Raw genomic sequence first — 22,099 nt, 5'->3', positions numbered from 1 at the left:
CTCTAAGGTTAATGCTATTATTTTCGGCTCATTCTCTACAGGAAGAACCAGAGGCACAGAGAAATTAAGAAAATTGTCCAGGGTTATGCTAATCCAGCCCAGGAAGTCTACTTCTAGAGTCCATCCGTAAACTTTATTCTGTGTTGTTTTCCCACATTATACTCATAGAAGAGAAAAGAAGTTAAACATGGGCAAAATATTCCTTTAGAATTCTGTGGTACTATTGGCTATAGGAACTCTCATCTACACAAACATACCCATTCATTCATTCATTCATTCATTCATTCATTTGTCATTCAGTGAACATTTGCTGAGTGATTACCAATATGTTTGTATATGCTAAGTACTTGGGATAGGTGGGGTGGGGTGTGTGTGTGTGTGTGTGTGTGTGTGTGTGCACGTGTGCTCACACACATGTGATAGAAGAAGCAGATATCTTTTCTTTGTCCTTGAGTCATGAACTTATTTTTATTCAGGGAACTCCCAATTCTTGTTTTGGGCCTATCCCTGATTCTTTCATTCTCTAATATTTTAGAAAAAGAAGCTGAGTCGAGAGGGGAGGAGGAAACCATGAATGACTGGTCTTGGAAAATTCACTTACATAGTTGAAAGTTACATTGAAGGTGCAGTTTGCCATGCCGACTTCCTCTTCTAGTTTAATCTGTTCATACTCAATCCTTGGAATTATTTGCCACATGTACCTCATAACCCATGCCCGGCCATTGCTGTGTGGAATAGAGAAAGACACATAGCCCAAGATAAATCATTGTACTGGTGAATGAAGAGACACAGAGGCATCAGTATATTAACGATGCATATCTGGGAGTCATGTAGAGCCTTGGGGATGGGGCTGGTTCTTGACCAGAGAAGACAGCCAAGAGAGACTGGGGCTGATGCCAGAGAGCAGTGGAGTTCAGTGAGACCACCTGGTCTCTGAGAGACAGAAAGACAGCTGAAATTTTCAGCTTCCTAGCTCCAGCTCTGTGAGATCTATCTGAGCTTGTTTAAGTGTTAGGCTTTTTGTGGGCTTCTCCATTTCATCTTACAAAGAAGAACCCCAAGTGCTTTCAGAATCACTTTGGTGGATTTCTTTGATGCATAATGACCCTTGACTTGAACAGGCAGGGACTCCTCTCTCATTCAATGAGGAAGCTTTTGGAAAATAAGACTCTCTAGCCCAAGAATGATGATGGTGGTTCTGTGTTGTCATTGTCTCAAGGTGTCATCAGGTCTCCATTTCTCTACTGTAAAATCGTAGATCACCCCACATTCTTTGCTGCCTTTTCATTGCCAAGCAGTGCATAGTGGTATTTGACAATGGCCCTGAAGAATGGAGATAGTGTTGGAAAGGCCAAGCCTTTAGGCTGAGCTCAAATGACTGTGGTTTTAGTTAAAGGACAGGACATGTCGATTTTGCTTTCTGGTTGTTGGGGTGCTGTGGTTTGGAAGCATCTCAGTTTTGCTCAGAACTAAGATATTGAGTGATCCTCAGAATCAATGTAAACAACTGGGTAAATCAATGTAAACAACTGGGCAGATCAATATAAACAATTAAAATAGGTTTTAATAGAAGGTTAAATAAAAGACCTAGAAATATCAGACAAGTTACCCCTTCTTGGTAAGTGGGTTGCGGAATTTCTCAACCCTTTTAAGGACTGTGGGGGACACAGGAAAGTAGAACAGTTAAGGGGGCTGCCTATCTGCCAGGTTGCCCTCAGTTTTCTGATCTGTAAGGTCAAGGAACGGATAATGGATTAGATAATCTCTAAAGATCCTTCCAACTTTATGGATGACTATGAGTGGAATCAGAGTCATCATAGCAAAGTCAGAAGTTTAAGTATTCACAAAGAAGTTATGCAACTGATCTTCCTGCGTATATTTACACGACACCTGCCCAAGGGGGTCCAGCAAATAATGGTGCGTAAGTGGTTGTTATGGACTGAGTGATGAGGATTTCAGCTTGTGTTCTCAAAAAGAAATTCACTCTGTCATTCCTTGGATGGATTCTCCAGCAAAATAAAATTTCCACTGTAAGTGCAGCCAAAGGGTGGGAGAGATTAAGGTTGAACCTGCAGGGGTTGGGGGTGTGGAGAAAGTTTTTAATTAATGAAGCATTAAGTCTAAAACTCCTGGCCTTGTGCTTTTCACGTAGAGGGTGCTTGGTTCAGGCAAGATTTTTTCTTTCTTCTTTCTCTTCTCTTTCATCTTCAGATTTCCAAGACTCTTTGCTTCACAAGACCCACGTGTGGATGGTTAAATCTGCTTCCTTAGGAAACCAGGAAAACTCATTCCTAGTTGAATTAAACTTACTCTTAGTGCCAAGAAACGACAGTGGAAGAGAATAAAGAGAATTCTGGTGGAATAATTTGACCACTCACAGAAGCAGGAATTACTATGGGTAAGCGCTTGTTGACTGACCACAGAAATGCAATGCACATGCAAACATTTGAGGACAAAATGGAACACTGCCTAAGTGAAATGAAAATGAAGCCAGTCCACGATAGGATGTTGTAATAATATTCCCCAGTTAGTTAAGGGGTGTTCTTACAGTAGAATCAACCTCATGTTGTATGTTTAGGAGTCCAGTAGATATTACAACAATAAAATGTTCTACGGCGACATAATTAAAAAATACTCTATGAGAACTATGTTTTAGCATAGCATTCAAAGAATACATAAAGATAACTTGCTTTTCATAGAATTAGATGAGTTTTTTTGTGGGGAAGGGTGGAGAGGGGGCCTAGCTTCGGGGCCAACAGGAGAAAATGGGGATACTGAGGAACAAAGAGAGGAAATTTGCTTGGTTTTTATCTCTTTCCCTCACTGGCAGCAATTAGCTTGATATCCTGCAGTCACGCATTTTTGCAGCAAAATTAAATAGAAAACCAGCCTCTTAGGGCATTGAGAATTCAACTTATCAAGACCTCATGGTCATGGACTTGATTTTGATGTTTACACAGAGCTGGGGTCCTACCAGTGGTGGTGATCCACGGATGAGAACTCACAAAACACGCATCAAAGCAAAGGCACATAGCTTTTCTATGCATAGAGTTTTACCTTCATCAAAGTTCTACCTTTTAAATGCTATTTATTTAATGCTTAAAACAATCTTGCAAGGCAAGAATTAGTTTTATCATTTTTAGAGAAAAAAAACTGAGGCTCAGAATTTAAGTGATTTTCCCTAGCGATCTGGCAAAGTAGGAACTTAACATTTCCACAGCCAAATTCATTTTTCTTTCCCACGATACCTGCCTCTATCGATTAGAACTTCTCCAAGGGCTTTAAGTCTTACACTTACTGTGAAAATCATTATATTAAGAAAACTTAGTTTGTCCTGTGCCCAGCTGCTATTCTCTTTTTCTGCTCCCAGGCAAATAAACAGTTTTGCACTGTTCTATTTCAGCTGTTCTCTAATTACTTTAGGATACAAAAGGATCACTGAACGTCTTTTAAAATGCAAAGTACTGGGCCCTGTCTCCAGAGAATTGGAGACAATAAATCTGAGGAAGACCCAAGGAATCTGAATTTTTAAAAATTTGAAATATATTTGACACATAACAATGTGTAAGTTTAAGGTGTACGTGTTAATTTGATATATTCATATACTTCAATATGATTGCCATTGTAGCATTAGCCAGCACCTGTACTGTGTCATGTAATTATCATTTCTTTTTTTTTTCATGGTGGCTATAATCAACATCTAGACTGATGTTTAAATACAATCTTATTGCCTATAATCACTATGCTGTGCGTTAGATCTCTAGGGCTTGTCTACGAGTTGCAGGTTTGCACACTTAAACATCTCTCCATATAATCCAGCAATTCCACTTCTGGGTCTATATACAATTAATGGGCTGCAGAGACGGGTTTCATACAGTGACCTGGTCATCACGCTCTCAACCTCACGTCAAGTTTCCATGTGCATGGCCCCATAAGTAGATGGATTTAGGACGAATGAGAGAAGAGGCACTGGAGAGACCAGCATGGCATCCACTCCCCTAAGTCTGCCATGTGGACACGTCCTGATCCGTAGGTAGTGAGCAAGCAGCGAGTTCCGGATGAAGAGAATGTGTGCTCCAGAGTTTCAGAGGGGCACATTCTCACTCGTGCACTGAGGTTAGTGCGGCTGCATTAACACAGGGAAGACCGTGGGGAGCACAGCACTGTTGGTCACCTCACGGTCTGCAGCTTTGGGAACAATAGAACAACCCTAGGAAGAAAAGCAGCACTTGGTTCTCATAAGGTGGTACCAGCAGCAGTGGCCGCAGAGTTGCCTACCTTGGAAGACTTGTGGGCAGAGGAATATCTTTGAAGGGCTGATGGTAAAGAAGTGTCAGCATGTACGAGTCATTACTTGGGCTTCTGAGAAATAACTGGGGAGACTTGGGGAGGGATATAAGAGTGCTTAGTTGCTACAGTTGTGTAGATGGCGTTTCTCCAGGCTCAGTTTGAGATTCCATTTTCTCCTTATTCTAAATTCTTTCAAGTAGATCTTCTCCTATATGCCGATGAGACTCCAAAATATATACCTCTACCTGAGACCTATCATCCAAACTCCCAATGGACATGTACTCTGCCTGCTCAACAGCTACCCTTGATGCATTTGGGCACCGGAGCTCTCGGCATGTCCCCAAAAGCACTGTCAATTCACACTGCAACCCGATTTCCTGTTGTCATTCCTTAGGTCATTCGATGGCTCCACGACCATTCGGCTGTACGAGTCTCTTTCTCTCACCACTTTTATTTAATTCCTCACCAAGCGCTGCCAAGTTTACTCCTCAATATTCACGACTCAGTCTACATTGCTGCCCCCCACAGCCATTTCTGTTGCTGCAGCAATCCTCGCTTTTGACTGGACTGCTCCTTAGTGTGCTGTTTGGCTTCTCCACATCCTCTCTTGCCTTCTCTCATCCTGTCTTGAATAAGCTGCCAGGAAGATTTCTTAAAAAGGCAAACCTTATCGTGTCATTGCCTAGCTTAGAACCTTTAATGCTTTTGTATTGTTCTTAGCGTGGTGATACACGACTTAAGGAGGCTGGTGTAGTCTAAACGGACCACGCTCTTTCCCACGCTCTTCCCCCCTCCCCCGCCCCTCTCCTCTGTCTGCTCCAGCCTGCAGGGTCTTGAGTTCCGTGGAGGTGCCCAGCTCATCCCCACCTCAGCGGCTTTTCATCTCTGTTGTCGTTGGTGCCAGAGACTCTTCTCTCTCTTCCTCGTCTAGTTAACACCTTGGTTTATGTGCTGACCAGAGAATTCTGGTGAGGTGTTACAAACGAAACAAAAAGCCCCTCTCTATCTTAGATTCCTTTGGCACACTTACTTCCCTGTCATGCTATGTACCACATTTATCTAAATCTTTCTCTAAAATGTGATCTTTTGGGAGAAAAGACTGTGTCTACCGTGTTCGTTTTTATGTCACCAGGGCCTAGCACAGATGACATTATACCTAACAGATACCCAATAAATATGTATTCGCTTATTGAATAAATATGAAATCCTGGGACAGTTTCTTTCCAAGTGTGTTACAGAACTCTCATTTTCAGGAGGATTCTACCCAGTGACTTGTCAAACCTCCGCATTAATGGCCAGACTGACACATGAGCAAGGCATCCAGGATTGCGAACTAAACAGCCCCATTTCTTTCTTTCCTCTAAAAGTAATTACTGGTTGCTAAATATTCAAACATGCATTCAAAAAGCAGCTCATTACATTATGTTTAGAAAGAAATTACTATTTCTAATTGCTTCTAGTAGTTAATTACCTCTAATTATTAGTCTGAGTAATAAATTACTGCTTCTGATTATGTTGCGGGCACAGTTGGAGCATTCAAAAATGCAATTTTCTAAGTTGTTTACATCAGAACATGTTTACTGAATTATAGAGCTATAATTACCCCCCAAATAACTGGTAGCAAAAAATAATAAACATTTGATAAATCCTATCAAAATATGTCATTTATTTGTCAGCTTATTTAAGAGATCAAGCATTAAAATGAAACAACCATGCTTGATTTTTTTCAATTTCTTCTGGGGATAACAATATGTTAAAATTGGGATTTCTGTTTTGTTTTGGTTGAATAAGAACTAAATTAGAATTTCTTTTGTTATTTAAAACAACAAGGAAAATAATCAGGCCTCTGATAATGTTAAAAATTACGTTATGCAGCCAGCATATAACTCATGGGAAAAAAAATAAATTATGCCTACTTAAAGGGAAATTGTAAGAAATAGCAAGAGCTGCAGAACTATTTTAGTGAGTTATAACATATCTAAAGTGAACCAATTTTAAGGGTAGAACTTCAGGACTTCCAAAGCCCTGGCTTGAATCTGTCACTTCACTTACCAGTTTGTCAGGTCAATGACAGAGGCAGATAGAAACCTGTGGTAAGCTGGGGGCTGATTTTTTTAAACCTCCTATTTGCTACAACCGCATATCATCACTGGTCTTTTTTCCCCCCACGGGGACCTGTCACCATCCCCTGTGTGCCGAACAGACTTAGAAGAGGTCCCCAAGATCTTTATCTCCTGGGGATGCCCTTGTGTAATCTCTTCCCTCAAGTGTGGGTAGGATCTGTGACTTACTTCTAACCAACCACATATAACTGAGATGACAGAGTATATGTGACTGCATGGATGTGATTTTGTGCTAATTACATAGATTGCAGGGCTCGTCTTGCTGGAGTCTCTGTCCTCCTTATTGGCTTTGAAGAAGCAAGCTGCCATGTTGGGAAATCTCATGTGGCAAGGAGCTATGAGCAGCCTCTAGGAGTTGAGGGTGATCTCCAGCCAACCGTCAGCAAGTGACTAAAGTTCTCAGTTCTACAATCAAAAAGAACTAAATTGGGCCAACACCCTACATTGAGCCTAGAAACAGGTCCTTCCCAGTCAAGCCTCAGATGAGACGGCAGCCCCAGCTGATACCTTACTGAGTCACTCCCATGACACACCCTGAAGAGATCTCCCAGCAGAGCTGTGCCTAGACGTCTGACCTGCAGAAATTGAGATAATAAATGTGTGTTGTCTTAAGTGGCTACATTTGCGGTGATACTGAAATTTATAAGTGCCAACATTCTCTCTTCCTACTGACACTGATGATTAGAGAACCCTAAAAGACAGACATTTATACCAAAATTATTAAAAGCTGCCCACATTACAGTTCTCAAATGTTCATCCACAGTCCAGGAAATAGTGCATAGGACTTGGGACACTAGAGGATCTATTAGGTTTAACCACGTGAATTTTCCATTTCAGAAAATGGCAAGTGAAATGTCAGATATTTCACAAAGTTAAACTCTTCTTGAGTCTTTTGCTAATAGCAATTTAGCTTTGAGTAGGTCACTTCATTTTATTGTTTCTTCTTTCCTCATCTATCATATCAGAAATGGTAATAACTAAGATGTGTTAACATTTTACCTACTTCGTCTCGCTCTGCCCTCACAGTTGCCTATGATAGGTATTAACTGCCCCATTTTTCAGATGGAGAGACAACACAAGCTACATAAAGTCACATGGTAGTACAGTTAGGATTCAGTTCTAAGTCAATTCTAGAGCTCGTTCTTTTGGCTTCATTATGCTACAGCTCTTCACTTATAACATTACAATGAGGTCAAACAGAGCAAGACTTCACAGACATACAGATCTGAGTTTGAATTCTAGTTTTGGTCCTGTGTGTCTTTGGGAAAGTTGCTTACCTCTCTGGGCCTCCAGTTGCTCATCTGAAATGTCTGGATAATAGTGGCTGCCTCCCAAGTTTCTTTAGATAATCAGTTGAGATTGCACTGCAAGCAAAAACCAAGTAAACATTAAAAAAATGCTATTTTTTTAAACCAATATTGCGAGGCTAAAAATGAATTTAAATAAATGAAATCAGTGTTGATGTAGAAAGCTTGGTATATTTAATAGCATTTATTGCAAACTCGTAGTCCTTAGTATGTAGAAAGCAAAGAGCTACTTCTCATAAAATGTCTGAACCATTATAATGACCAACTAACCTAGTAGTATGTCTGAGAAAATTGGCCAAAGAAAGACAAAACAGAGCATTTGGCTGTCATCGGAGCAGGTGAACCTTCTGCAAGCAAAACTAAAACAAGTTTTTTTTTTTTTCTGCTTAAGCCTTGGACCAGAACGAACATCCTGGGACTTTCTAATAACCATGAACACCAGAGTCCACCATACCTTTTCCTCTCTCGGTTTGTCTCTAGTTGTGCGGGCAAAGCTTCTCAGACAAATCATCAGCGGGGAGAAGGGCGCTGCCTAGAGGGATGACATCGTCTGACTTGAGTTTTAAAATAACACGCTGCTCTTTGGGTTGAGAAGAGACTGTAGGGAGAGAAACTGGGAAACGGGAGCGGAAGGTTGTTATAATCGTCTAAGGAAGCAAGGGGCTAACGTGGCAGAGTAGAGGGCATGAGAACTGTGGGACTTCAGATTCGCTTTGAAGGCAGAACCAGCAGGATGTGCTAGTGGAATGGATGGGGGAGGAAGGAAGGAAGAGAGGGGGAGAGAAAAGGGGTGAGAGAAAGTACGAGAGCAAGAGACAGGCAGCTACACACACGCACGCGCGCGCGCGCACACACACACACACACACACACACACACAGAGACTGATTTTGGTCTGAGCCATTGGAAGCACAAAGATCCTATTTGCTGAAATGGGGAAAACTGCTAGAAAGCTGAGTCAAAGAGGAAGATAAAGAGTTTAAATTTGTGCTTGTAACTTTGAGATGCCCATTAGTGCTCATGTAGAGATGTTGGACAGGCAGGAGCAAAGGGGCCTGTGGATCTCAAGGGAGGGTCCGGTTTGGAGGTGAACATTTAGACAGATGGTGTTGACCGTCAGGAGACTGGATAAGGTCTCCGGGGGCCTGGAGGTACAGGAGCAGTGACGCTGGCTCGGAGTAGGGTGGCAGAGGTGGAAGGGGTGAGGAGAGATTGAATTGCAAGCAGCGTTAATGGGGGTGAAGAGAAAGGCATCGGGGAATGACTCTGAGGTTTTCTGACTTGAGGAACGGAAGGATGGACTTGACAGTTACTGAGATGGGGGTGGCTGGGGAAGGCTCGGGGGTGTGGGAGAATTAATCAGGACTTTGATTTTTGACCCCTTAGGGTTGGGGTGGTAGCAGTGGTAGAAGCTGAAGCAGGGCAGATGTGAGGGAGAGATGTAGACAAAGATGAGAGACAGAGTGTAGACAAAGTGGTCCTAGGATGGACTACACTGGACTTTCAGTTTAGAGGGAAGTTCAGGATTTCCTCTTTGTTGACGCCTGGCAAGTAGCAGAGGACATTATTTTTCTCTTACCTGGAGTTGCCTACAAGCAAGTTCGCAATCTTCCAAGTTGAGACTCAAGCACGGGAGGCTCAAAGACACCAGAGCCCTTTCCTGCTTGCTTTCGGGCCCATCTCTTCGTTCCACTTCTTTTCCCCTCAGATGACTGACACCAGGGATCCCTATGTACACCTGACTTAATTCTGGGGTGACTGCTGTTTTCTTAAGGGCTGCAGCCTTTATGGCCTAAAAAAGGGGTCATAAACTGTGGTCCCTGGGCCAAATCTGGCTCACCGCTTACTTTTATAAATAAAGTTTTCTTGGAACACTGTCATATCCATTCATTTCCAGCCATTTTCATGCTATAACAGAGTTGAGTGTTTGCAGCAAAGAACACATGGCCCGCAAAGCCTGAAATATTTACTGTCTAGCCCTTTACAGAAAAAGTTTGCCAGCCTCTAACCTAAACATAACTAGTACCTCTTACTTTAAGCTTTTTACCCTAAAATATTTCCGTGAGTTATAGGTGTATGCGTATAGAAACAAAATGGTTATTTGATTTCATAGTCAAACTCCAAACTCAAAGAGAACAGAGACATAAAGTACAAGGGCGAAGACTCACTGATTTCAAAGTATTTTTGAATGGAGAAAGTTTCAGCATTACTTTCTGGAAATGAGACTCGCACTAGTGCCTCTTTTGAAAATGTGGGCCCTGGCTTAATGTGTGTGCCCGTGTTCCCACAAAAGTCCCTGTCCTCTACAGAGTTTTTTGATATTATCAAACATACTTCTTAGAATGTCTGTGTTGGACACATGATATGCTTGTGCTAGGTGGCTACGTATTGGAATTGTTATGACATCTTAAAAAGTAGAATCGAAAATGTTTTCGTTAGTTGCTAAATAATATGTTGGCCTCAGTATGCATGTGTACCTGCACGTGTCTGTGTGTGTTTGTGGGACAGAGGACAGAGAAAAACGGGGAAACAGTTGAGTTAAAGCTCAGCTGGCTCAACTATTTTGGGATTTGGAGACAGCTAATACATCCAGACATTGGCAACACTCTATGACCATTTGTTGGAATATGAACAAAAGAGAAAAGTCACAGTGGGGTGTCATGTTTAAAATAGAATTACTGTCATCATCATAGATGACTTCGGCATTGGTGATCCCTTCAGCAAATCTGGCCTGTGGATCGTCCCGAGTCCTCTGTAGGTGTGCACAAGCACAGGTACATCCCAGTCATTGTCATCGCTTAGAACTGCTTGATATGTGCATTTTTAATAGTAATCAGTCTAAGCTGTGCAAATATGAGAGTTGCAAATGTGAGAGTGAGCGCTAAAAAATACTCACTGAACAATAAAGTAAGGGGAGTTAGATTGGATAACTTTTAAAGTCTATTCAAGCCAGTCCTTTATTCCTAAACCCAGTGAACTCTTTATAGCATTTTAAATGTAACAAAGACCATGGAGATGTTCACCAATTTCATTTTGTTTTCTGGGCACACAGGGGGGATTTTCCAGCCTCCTCTATACTCCAAGAGACCTTTTTTGTTCTATCATTTCCCATGGCTACCAAAAGGGCAGTGTTGAAGATCTTGGTGTCATAAGATGGATCCCTGAGTTACTTCTTGGAGGAGAGCAGCCCAGCAGAGTTGCCCACTTGCTTTGGACTTTGATGTGAGTACAAAATAAAACTTTTATTTTGTTAATGACATGCAGGTTGGGGAGTTGTTTGTTGCAGCAATTAGAGTTATTTTGTTATTTTTCTATGTTCATGCATTTGCACTACATGGCTAAATTAGATAAACATGAGTAAATTCAGGAAAAGGGACACCTTAAGTTGAAAAATTACTTGCTATAGAGCAGTGACAACGAAGGAGCTACAGCCACATGCACAGACACAGAAACATAACGGGCAAAACGTTTCCATAATGTAAATCACACATGAATACTTACCATATGATGCCATTTATATAAAGCTCAAATACAAGCAAAAATAAGCAATGCATTGTTTATTAATATAAAGTTGAAATGCAGGATAATGTTAAGCTAGGGTAGGGTAGACAGAGGAATGCTAATAGAGGGGGCAATATAGAAATTAAAAATTCTTGGCAATGTTCTGTTTCTTAAACCTTGTTGGAAGTACATGGGAGTTTACTTAATTATTCTTTGTAATATAAATATTTATTACATGTATTATTTTGCATATATGAAAAATGTGGTGGATCACATCAAATGTACTTCTAATTTGTCAATTCAATCACATTTGTATGTTGGATATTCAATTATGTATAATTATATTCCACCATATTTCATCATGATTGGCACAAATATACTTGATTATGTGCTGCCTATCACTGCGCACACTGCAAATTTATAGACACTGCTGCAGAAGACTATATACAAAACCCTACAAATCTGGATGATTTAATGCATTTTTAAGGATAATTTTGACCAAAACCATGTATTTTCTTAATTGCTCACATTGGAACCCAAGCCTTTGATAAAATACCACTTTGTTGTATGATACGCATCACACAAGGGAAGTGTTTCCCAAACGGGGCTCCGGGTCTCCCCCTATCCCTACAGGTTCATAAATTAGTTTGGGAATTTTGAAATCTTAGGATTAATTGTTCATTTGCTTGCAGTAAGGACACCTAAGCCAACAGGTTATGTTATCTGTTTTGGCCTGGAATTAAACTCCTCAGGCTAGTTACAGTGCTTACATATTTCATGCTGATTAGAAATACTGGTTAGCAATTTATCTGTCTTAGATTAATTAAACATGGGAAAAACCAATTTGTTACTAGTCTCGGCTTGGAAGATGAAATTTATCAAAGCACAGGGCCCATGGGAAGAAATTAATAAAATGAATCCCTGCTGGTGAAAAGGTTTAGAATAAGTGTCCTGTATTAATTCAAGTTTATTTTGTGCTCATTCATTTATTGCATCATTCATTTATTCAACCAATATTTTCTGAGCGCCAGAGAGTTCTAAGCACACAGGGTAGAATGATGAACGAATCCAATATTCTCGCCGGTTTGCACTGGGTGTTTGTGTATCGCCTGCAAATTCTTACGTTGAAGTCCTAACCCTCAGTGTAGCTATAGTTAGAGACGGGGCCTCTAAAGAAGTAATTAAGATTAAAAGAAGTCCTAACAGTGGGGCTCTTATCTGATAGGACTGGTGTCCTTATCAGAAAGACGCCAGGGCTCTCTCTCTCTTTTCCCATGCACATGTTGAGGAAAGGCTATGTGAAGACAGAGCGAGAAGCTTCTGTCTGTAAGCCAGGAAGACAGCTCTCACCAGAAACCAAACTGGCCAGAACCTTCATCTTAGACCTGTAGGCTCCAGAACCTGAAAATATAAACTTCCGTTGTTGAAGTCACCCAGTCGATGGTATTTTGTTACAGTAGCCCGAGCAGACTGATACAACTGCTCTTACAGAAATAACAGTATCATGGTGAGTCTTAGCACAAATAGCTAGTTTTGGTGACAGAGGGAAGGGTGCTATCATGTTGGGAGGCATATAACATAATAGATACAAAAAGTGCTGCTCCTGAGCCTGACAGATCTGAGTCTAATTCCCTTCTCGGTCATTTAATAACTTGAGAACTTTGGGCAAGAGATTTAATTTCTTGAAGCCTCAAAAAGTGGGATAGAAGTATCTATCTCATAGGGTTACTGTGAGCAGCAGATGAGCTTGTAAAACACTTGATACATAGGAAAGCCTCTGTGTATGAGCAATCTCATACATCGGTTCACACGTCTCATTTAATCCTCACAACAAACCTACCAGGTGGGCGTTTGCTATTTCTTAAATTTGGAATTGAGTGCCGGAACGTGGACCCAGATCTGCCCACCACCAAAGCCTGAGTTGTCTCCACAGCCTTGTGGCTCCTCTGTGCATCCACATCGAGAAAGCCTGAGGGAAACACGTATCTTTTATGCCGAAAGATCTGATATAGTCCTTTTCTTTCAGATCAATGATTCTCAGCCATGCATGGGTTGGGGTGATGAGCTACCCTGGGGAGTTGTATTACAGTTCCTGGGAGATGAGGACAGCCAAGTTTGAAATAGCATGTCATTTCTTTGATTTGATTTTATGAAAAAAAAAAATACATGTAATATCTTAGCATTGGCTTTATCCATTTCATAATTTAATTTGAAATGTTGGATTAAGAAAGGACAGAGGTTTATGTTTATACAAGAGGGCATGGTTTAAAAAATAAATGGAGACTCTACTCTCCTGGGGTGCAGGCACTTGGCCCTCTTTCCAGCTGTGAGGCCTAGCCCGGGGTTCTCAGAGAAAGCATCTATGAAACTGAAGTGGGGCTTGAAAAAAGTATGGCTTTGGAACAGCTGACAGAACCCGCATGCTAATAAAGATGTCTGCTGGACTTGCATGCGTGTGACATTGTTGGAGTAGCTGCCTATAATATTCTAGTTGGTCTGCTCCCAAGTGAGCAATAGCGAGCTACATTTCTGCTAATTATCATAACTAATTAGTTGAATTCTGAGTGAAAAACCTTCAGGGCAAAATCATTGGTTCTCACTGGTCACAACGAGTTATTGAATTATATTATCTGGAATGGTCATTTCATGACTTATAGCAAAGAGACCAGGAAAGTTCCTGTCAACATGTCTCCCTCAAACAGCTAACTCCCTAAGGGGAACAGAGGGTAGTGGGCAGGAAGCAAGTGGGTGTGCAGGGCATGAGGCCTGTTTTGGGTAGAAAAAAAATGGTAGGAGTAAGATCGCTTCTGCTATAGGGATTCCAGGAGCCCAGGGCACCCTGATCTGTTGCCTTGTACTTGGGTGCAGAAGGTGCAAATGTCTCAGAGGCCAATGAGGGCAGTGTAGGTATTGCACTCAAGGGTGCAGTGACGCCTGTGAGAACTACAGACCCAGGACTAAAACTAAGTCTCCTAAGACACGAAAGTGTCAATGTATTCACTTTCTAGATGAAGAAACTGACACCCAGAGAGGAAAAATCATGTGTCCAAAGTCACAGTTGCTACTTTAGCTCAAAATCGTGAACCAAGACTCTGGATTCCCAGCCCAGGACTCTTCCTTCTTTGGCATCAATATTTTAGTTTCCAGGAACATCTGTGTCGGAGCTCCCAGAAAACTATGTCACAACTATCACTCTAGTAGTCAGAAGCCAGGCAGGAAAACAGGACCGTGCCAGGAAGTCAATTGTGGGATCTAGTCAAAGGAGGGCACAGAGAGTAGAAAATAGGAAGGTGAGAAAACTTAGAGATGAACAACCAAAGGAAATTGCCATTAGCCCCAGGCTGAGACTACGGGAGGAAAGAGTATGGCCGACTGGAATTTCGCAGGTGGGTCCAGCCAACGAGCACTGGAACCAAGGGCAGGGATGTTGTCTGAGGATGCTGGACTGCAGAGGAATTGCAGCCACGCTGGAGTTACTTCTCAGAGTGGAGAGGAACAGAGATATTGGGATTTCTCTCCTTTTTAAACTAGATTTCTTGCCAATGTTTTCCACTGGACAGAACTACTGAGAAGCTAGTGGGCCAAGGAGGCCTGGAAGGATAGTGTGTGGGGATCGAAGCAAAGTGAAGAACAGGAAAGAGAGAAGCTGAGAAATGAGCCTCCAACAACCCATGTGCCCTTATCTTGAGGGTTCTCTCAAGAGCTAAATTTCAGGTAGCTGGGTGATTGGGGCGTTAGTGAATTTTAGAGCGGCAGTCCGAGAATCTTTGAGTCATGGGGTCGGGGTTCTAATAACGGTAATTAGCATGCACGTGGTATGGCACAAAAGAGCATGGCACATGAGAATAAGTATAACTTTGGTATCAAACAGACCCGGATTCAAGTTTATGCTCTTTCACTTACCAGAATAAACCAGAAAACAACTGTTGTGTTTTCTGGCTTATTTATCTTTAGAACACAGACAATAAAACCTTTCTGGCAGGGCTTTTGTGATGTATCAACGGTGAAATGAATACAGAGCATCTTTAACTATGGTTGGCAGATGTGGGTATTCGATAAAGAGCAGCCCTCAGGCTTTGGTGGGACCAGTGTCCTATAACCCGTGGAGGAAGTGAATGTCCTGTTACATAAATCCTTGTATGTATTTTTGATTACTTTATGGGATAAGTTTAGAGAAGAGCACTTCCTCCCCATCGACTTATATTCTTATCAGCAATGTTTGTGATAAGTGGCCATTTTTATACACTTAAATTAATTATAGGTATTATCATTTTAAAATACCTTGATGTCGACTGCTTTTTTAGCAGGTCATGTTTACAGCCACCACCTTGGGTGAGCTGAGTGTAGAGGGAAACACAGATGGTTAGCTTGACCACTGGTAATAATTAAATGTAGGGATAAGGACGGTGGTGTCTGGAATGGAATATAGACTACTCATTCATTCATTCATTCATTCATTCAATATTTTGAAATCTCTCTCATGCGTGAAGCACTTGTCATTCCTGTAGTGTTTATTATGTGCCGGGTACTGTCCTAAGTGGTTTAACTTCATTAACTCTTACTTTATTATTACCTTCATTTTATAGTAAAGGAAATGATATTCACAGAGGTGAAATAACTTGCCCGAGATCATACAGTTAGCAAATGGCCAAATCAGGATTCAAACTCAGGCAAGCATGGCCGGAGAACCTCTGCCTTTGCTCCCTACACTACATTCCTCTCCGGATACTTATTTTAGAAATATTCCATATTCTATTTTCCATCATTTTATATCTCACATCCCCTAATGCCATGTTTGAGGTATTTATTGTAAAGCTGTAGAAATCATTGAGTTTATAGAGATAATTCACAACTTAAGTGAACTCTGCAAATTATGTATGAGATAAAAATCCCACCTCACCAGGCATGAGCATATCTTCATGAAATCTACAGTCAGTAGAGGAATGCGGGGGGAGGGGAGGAGATGTTACATTCCCTGTTGAGTTCCAGCCTTGCCCCTGGGATCTTGGTTAATCTATCACCTATGGGAATTTTTAATTTAAGGTCACAGTGTCATCATCATTGCTGTCACTACTGAGCTCATGCTTCCCTCTATTCGACACTGTTCCCACAATCTTCCCATCACTCCAGGGCTGTAGAATAGTGTCAGTATTCAGAAAATCTATGTCAACGTCTTCTAGTTCATTTACACGTTCAGCCGATGAAGTTTCAATGTCACCCATGAAATCTGGCATGAATACCTTCTTACTACTGATGAAACCCTTCGAAGTCTTCATCTGCAGGTTCATTTTCCACCATTCTTATGTCCGAAACCTGCACCAAGAATTCCTCAATGTCGATGTTTCAACATTGTTTCAAGCATTAGCAACAATAGAAATGGCAACCTCAACTCTTTCAGCATATCTTGGATTTCTAGGTCCTTGTTAACTGCAGAATTCAGCTAAAGGAAAACATGAGGCAGAGGGGAATCTATACTTGCCCTACGTGGAGTGTAACATTTTTGACCAACAAGGCTGTATCGCAGATGTAACACTGAGGGGAAAATTAAAGGCCCAAAACATTATTTTCCCTAAGAATTTTAGGAAGGGAAAGTGTAGAGTAGTGTCCAGGAACAATAAAGCTCTTCAATTTTTTCCAGCCCAGGTTGCCTGCCATGAACTCCAGCCAAGGATGCGAAGTGTATATTGAATCAATCACGAGGTATTTATCTGCTCACGTACACTCTACTGTTTGCATAATAAGGACAGGTAAGTTGTACATATTGTTTAAACATCTTGGAAGCTGGCTCTTTCCAATGACTGTCTACTTAATCTTTCCTACCGAATTAATGCATTTAAAAATGGTCACCCTGTACCCAGTGTCAAAACCTGCTGGGGTTCTCTCATCAGCCATAGCTAAGGTTTTTCTAGGAAGAGCACCAGTATAGAGCTGTGTCCTCAGCATTTACAAATTTGTTAAGGATGAAGGTTTTCATCAGATAGAATCTTCACATATTTATCAGGTAATTATCAGCTGCTTCATGATCAACAGAAGCTTTTTCACCACAGATGGTCATATATTTTACATCACGACACTTATTAAGCTTTTGCATTCAACTTTCTGAATATTCAAACTCACCTTCAGTGTTTACTTCTTCATGGAACAGCCTGGTTGGTTTTATGATTAGCAAACAAGTCAGAGGCCTACATCATTTCATTGTTTTCAAATCTGATAAATCCAAAATCAAGGTCTTCATATTGTCCTCAAGGCAACGTTTCCCTCATTTTTCTTTAGTTCTCTGTTATCGTAGTCACTGTAAAATATTAATAAATTGTCTTTCAGTTTCATTAAAGTGTATATGGTGGTGGTTCCCACATTATATTCTAATGGTAAGTGACCTCACATACACACCATGATTTCTGCAACAACTCCCCTTTCATTGCTATTGATAAAAGTAATACTTCTTTCTTTTCTTTTTATTATTCATTGGGGGCATCTTTACCTTTATTTTTATTTATTTATTTATTTTTGACATTTTCAGAGTGCAATTAAAATTGAGCAACCAAAAATGCAACAAAAATATCAGCTAGCAGCAGAGGTACACGTGGCGGGTAGTAGCATTGAGACAAAACTGTCATCAAATAGAAGTGCAGGTCTAATTTTGGCACCAAACTTGCAAATAACAATACCAACAACACTGATAGTTTTCAAAGCTTTTTGGATTCTGGACTTATGGGTGAGGGGTGACGAACCACATTTTCATTTGAAAAATGTGAAAACTGAAGGTTGGCAGGATTACCTGGCTTGGATATTTATAAGAATTGCTTGCTCTGGTTCCATGTTGAGGTGAGACAGACCAAGTTTTGAAGACACACTTACACACTTCATTAAGTGGTGTGACTTGGGCATGTTGTTTATGCTTCGTGTACTTATATATGCAATGGTAAAATGGAAATGCAAATTCCATTTACCAAGAGAGTCGCCAAGAGAATTGAATCACATAACATATCTCCGAGTAAAATCTGATGATTAACAGACGTCATGCTCTCTTGGCTGGGCTCTCCTTGCCTAGCATCCTTATTCCACACGCAGGTGTCAAGAGAGCTCTCTAAATACACTGATTAGGACGATGAAGTCAGGCGAGTCGCTGAATGGACTTGTAAACACCCATAGCCAAGGCTTTTAGTTGCAGGAGCCACACTTTTGGAGAAAGCAGTGATTTTCTTCTAAGCTAAAATCCTGGATTCGAGTATCAAAAGTCAAAGAGCTCTGAGGACCATGAAGCACAGATGTTTATATCATAGATAACAGCGAAATTACAAATAATTGTTTTTCTCCCTTGCCATAATACGTATCCCATAGAAACATTCTAAAGGAAAGCAAGAGAGCTGGACATTGGTAGTTATGCTTGAGGGGACTTTGAACCCCATCCTTGCGTTGAATCTGTCTCTGTTGGGGTACGGGGAGGGAACTGAACCTTGGGTCGGTTTCAGAGAACCTGAAAACAGATGGGACTTGTGAATCTCCATGACACAAACAGAAAACTTACAAAGTTCTTGAGAAGTTTATACCATCAGAAACGGCTTGGACTGAAGCAGAGTACTAAATTTAAGAAGGCTGTCAGCCTGGCAGAAAACAAGCAGCTGCAAGTAAACACTACCTTTTGTGAAAGAATAAGGCTAACTCAGGGGAGGGAGCCTCAAGCTGGGTGGAGCTGTGAGTCTAGAGGGAGGAGGCTTCACCTGCTAGAAAACCAAATGGATTTTTTTATGGCTGGAATTCAAACTTGCTCGACTTCTTTTTCCTTTTTCATTCTCTTCCCTTTTAGAACAGGAATATCTTTAACTGTCATTTTATATCTTTTCCAGCACTGCATTTGGGAGCAAATAACTTATTTCTTGAGTTTCACAGGCCCACAGATGGAGAGGAATTGTGCCCCAGGATGGATTACTTCCAGAGCTTCACCCTGACTTAATTTAGATGATTTAGACACTGAAATTTGGGACTTTGGAGCTGATTTGATTTATAAGAGGTTTCGAACTTTGAATTGATCCTGTAATGGGTTGAGGCTTTGGGGGAACTCGAGATGGGGTGAATATATTTTGCACGTGGGTCAGACATGAATTTTTCAGGCCAAAGGCAGACTGTGGTAGAATGAATAATGGCTGCTCAAAGATGTTTATATCCCAATTCCCAGAGCCAGCGAATATGTTACTTTACATGGCAGAGCAATGTTGCCAATGTAATTAAATTAAGGACATTGAGATTGAGAGATTATCCCAGGTTGTCTTGGTGGGCCCCATGTAATCTCATGGGTCTTTAAAAGCAGAGACCATTTTCCAGCTGTGATCAGAAAAGGAGAGGAAAAGATGGAAGCAGAGAGATGCTACACAGCTGGCTTTGAAACTGGAGGAAGGGATCTAGATGATGGAAAAGTCAAGGAAACAGAATTTTCCCTTGGACCTCCGGGAATAAGCATAGTCCTGCCGACACCTTGATTTTTAACTCACCAAGACCCATTTTAGACTTCTGACCTTCAGACCTGTAAGATAATAGATAAGTGTTGTTTTAAACCATGAAATTAGTGGGAATTTGGTAGGACAGTAATGAAAAATGCATGCAGGCTTATCAAGGCATTTCTCATGTGGATTTTACTAGAAAACAGGTCAAAGTCCTCACTAAAGATGGCTGGAGTAGGGAGACTTCATGGAGTAAGGAGCATTTGAACTGGGCACTGGGCACAAGTGATGAAGAGCACTTTCTGTTGTGATCAAAGTCACGGTGGCCTGGACAGATATGCAGAGTGCAATGGAGGACCCGTGGCCATCGGGATGTTATTCATGAAGAGAAACAGATACTTCCATCTGGTTCTTTGAGACTGTTTTTGTTACTATGCCTCTGGGACCAGAGACCTCAAAATATATCACATTCAGAGTTCTTAAGTCACACTGCTTATTATCACTGCTCTTGGGAGGCTCAGTAATTTTTATGTGTACTTCAGAGACCTGTATGAACTATTGTCCCTGAAATGACATTCTTGGTTTTAGTTTCTTTGTCAGCTTCTGGAGTGACCATGGGCAAATCATCAACCGCTCTCCTGGGTTTCATTTTCTTTTTCAAGGAGATAATGGCATCCTAGTCTCCTCTGACTTTTTATTTATTTTTGACCTTTCTTCACCTTTGCCATATTCCATTCCCAGCTCCTGGGAGAGGGGAAGAGTGAATTAAGAACTTTCCGTGAAGGGCTTTGAACTTTTCTATCGAGCGATTCCAGAACTTATTTAGGAGACAGAGCATCTGGAAGGCGTGGCACGCTTTGAAGAACACCGTGACATATTGATATATTTCATTCCGGGATGTGCAATAGGAACAGCTTTGCTTCCGGACGATCTGACAATCTGCATATGACTTAACCACACCCTGAGGACACATGTCCATGAAAAGAACAAGCTGTTGGTCTAAACACGATCAGCTGTTCCTGAGTTTTTCTGGTAATATTTGTCTGCTGCTTGTTCACTTATTTTCTCATCTGCCAGTACTTTAGGTAGCAGATGTCCAAAGTTTAAGAAAAACATATCTGGGAAGAAAACTTGCAATAGGAAAAAATAATATGATCTTAAACTATTTTTTTTTTCCTGATAATTTGAAAAAATAACCATTATTTGGTTTGATGGTAGAGCACCTGCATCAAGAGACTGGCGTTCGGCGTGAATATGTTTGAGAACTCTCATTACTGTGAATATATAATGAGGTTCCTGAGACGAAAGGCCAGCATAGCATTTTTGTGTGTGTGTTCCGAACATACTTAAGTTGTTACTGTTTCTCCTTACTATTTAGTAATAATAGCTAATATTTACTGAACACTTACTGTCTCTCAGATGCTGTGCTAAGCCCTGAGTACACATGGGGATACTATTATTATTATTATTATTATTATTATTATTATTATTATTATCCCAGTCTTATAGATGAGATAGTGACTCTCACAAAGGTTATCTGCTCAACGTCCCAAAGCTGAGAAACAGAAGAGCCAAGATGCCAACTCAACCTGATCTCAGAGCCTTGAACCACTGCCTTACTCCCTAACCCTAGATCTCACTTCCTTCTCTGTGAAGCCCCTCCCCGTGCCCACCCTCAGTCCCAGGAAGCTCTAATCTCTCTCATCCCGAGACGCTGATGGCACTCACTCTGTGTCTAGGTCTATACTTTCTTTCCTCAACCAGTTTGGCATCCCCTCGAGGTCGACCCACTGGCAGCTGCTGGAGTACCAAGAGCTGTGTGACCGTGTGGGTCACCCTGTGAGCTGGAGAGCACTGCAGAGTAGCAGACAGAGAAGTGACTTTTGCTGTAGGGCGTCCCTCTTGCTCTTTGCCTGGTTGACTCGGTTTCGTTCAAATGTCAACTTTTCAGAGAGATATTCCCTGATCATATGACCTAAAAATTTCTCTCTCTCCTCTAAAGCCACTCTGTTTCCTTTCTTCCACAGTACATACCCTTACCAGAAAATACGTGTTTGCTGGTCCCTTGTATATTGTCTGGTCCCTCTTCCCAAGAATAAAAACTCTAGGAGGGCAGAAACCTTATCTTTCTTGCTCACTTCTGCACCTTCAGTGCCTAGAATAACGCCTGGCATGTAAAAAGTATTCAAGTATTTGTTGAAGAAGTATGTGAATGAATATACGGAAATGTTTTGAAATGTTTTATTCATTAAACAAATCTTTAGTATCATCTTGTGCCGGCCATTGTTCTAAGTGTCGGGAATACAGTAGTCAACATTATAAAGCACACAACTTTAAAAAAATGGACTCTGATTATAGCTTCAAATAATCAACAATCTGGCCATTTGGTCAAAATTCGGGTGATCATACATCTCAGATTGCCTTGGACTATACTTTTGTCTA

The 22,099-nt window shown here is 41.1% G+C and overlaps 1 long non-coding RNA gene across 5 annotated transcripts in view; it reads right to left on the bottom strand.

Annotated features, from left to right (window-relative positions):
• Window positions 1–3,669: 3,669 nt before the first annotated feature.
• Window positions 3,670–22,099, bottom strand: part of LOC120595485 (uncharacterized) — an 87,667-nt gene continuing 69,237 nt past the window's right edge. For 2 of the 5 annotated variants that reach the window (XR_005650858.1, XR_005650859.1), the window contains 4 exons: window positions 19,709–19,740; window positions 17,337–17,511; window positions 8,175–8,333; window positions 5,562–7,777 (listed from right to left, as the gene is read on the bottom strand). This is a non-coding gene — a long non-coding RNA (uncharacterized LOC120595485). Of the gene's footprint in view, window positions 4,211–5,561; window positions 7,778–8,174; window positions 8,334–17,336; window positions 17,512–19,708; window positions 19,741–22,099 lie in introns of those variants that run through there. The other 3 variants (XR_005650857.1, XR_005650856.1, XR_005650860.1) reach the window with 3 other exon arrangements.

Source organism: Pteropus medius, unplaced genomic scaffold, assembly GCF_902729225.1.
Source record: "Pteropus medius unplaced genomic scaffold, Ma_sr-lr_union100, whole genome shotgun sequence".
Lineage (NCBI taxonomy): Eukaryota > Metazoa > Chordata > Mammalia > Chiroptera > Pteropodidae > Pteropus > Pteropus medius.
This window is presented reverse-complemented; position numbering and strand designations above follow the sequence as displayed.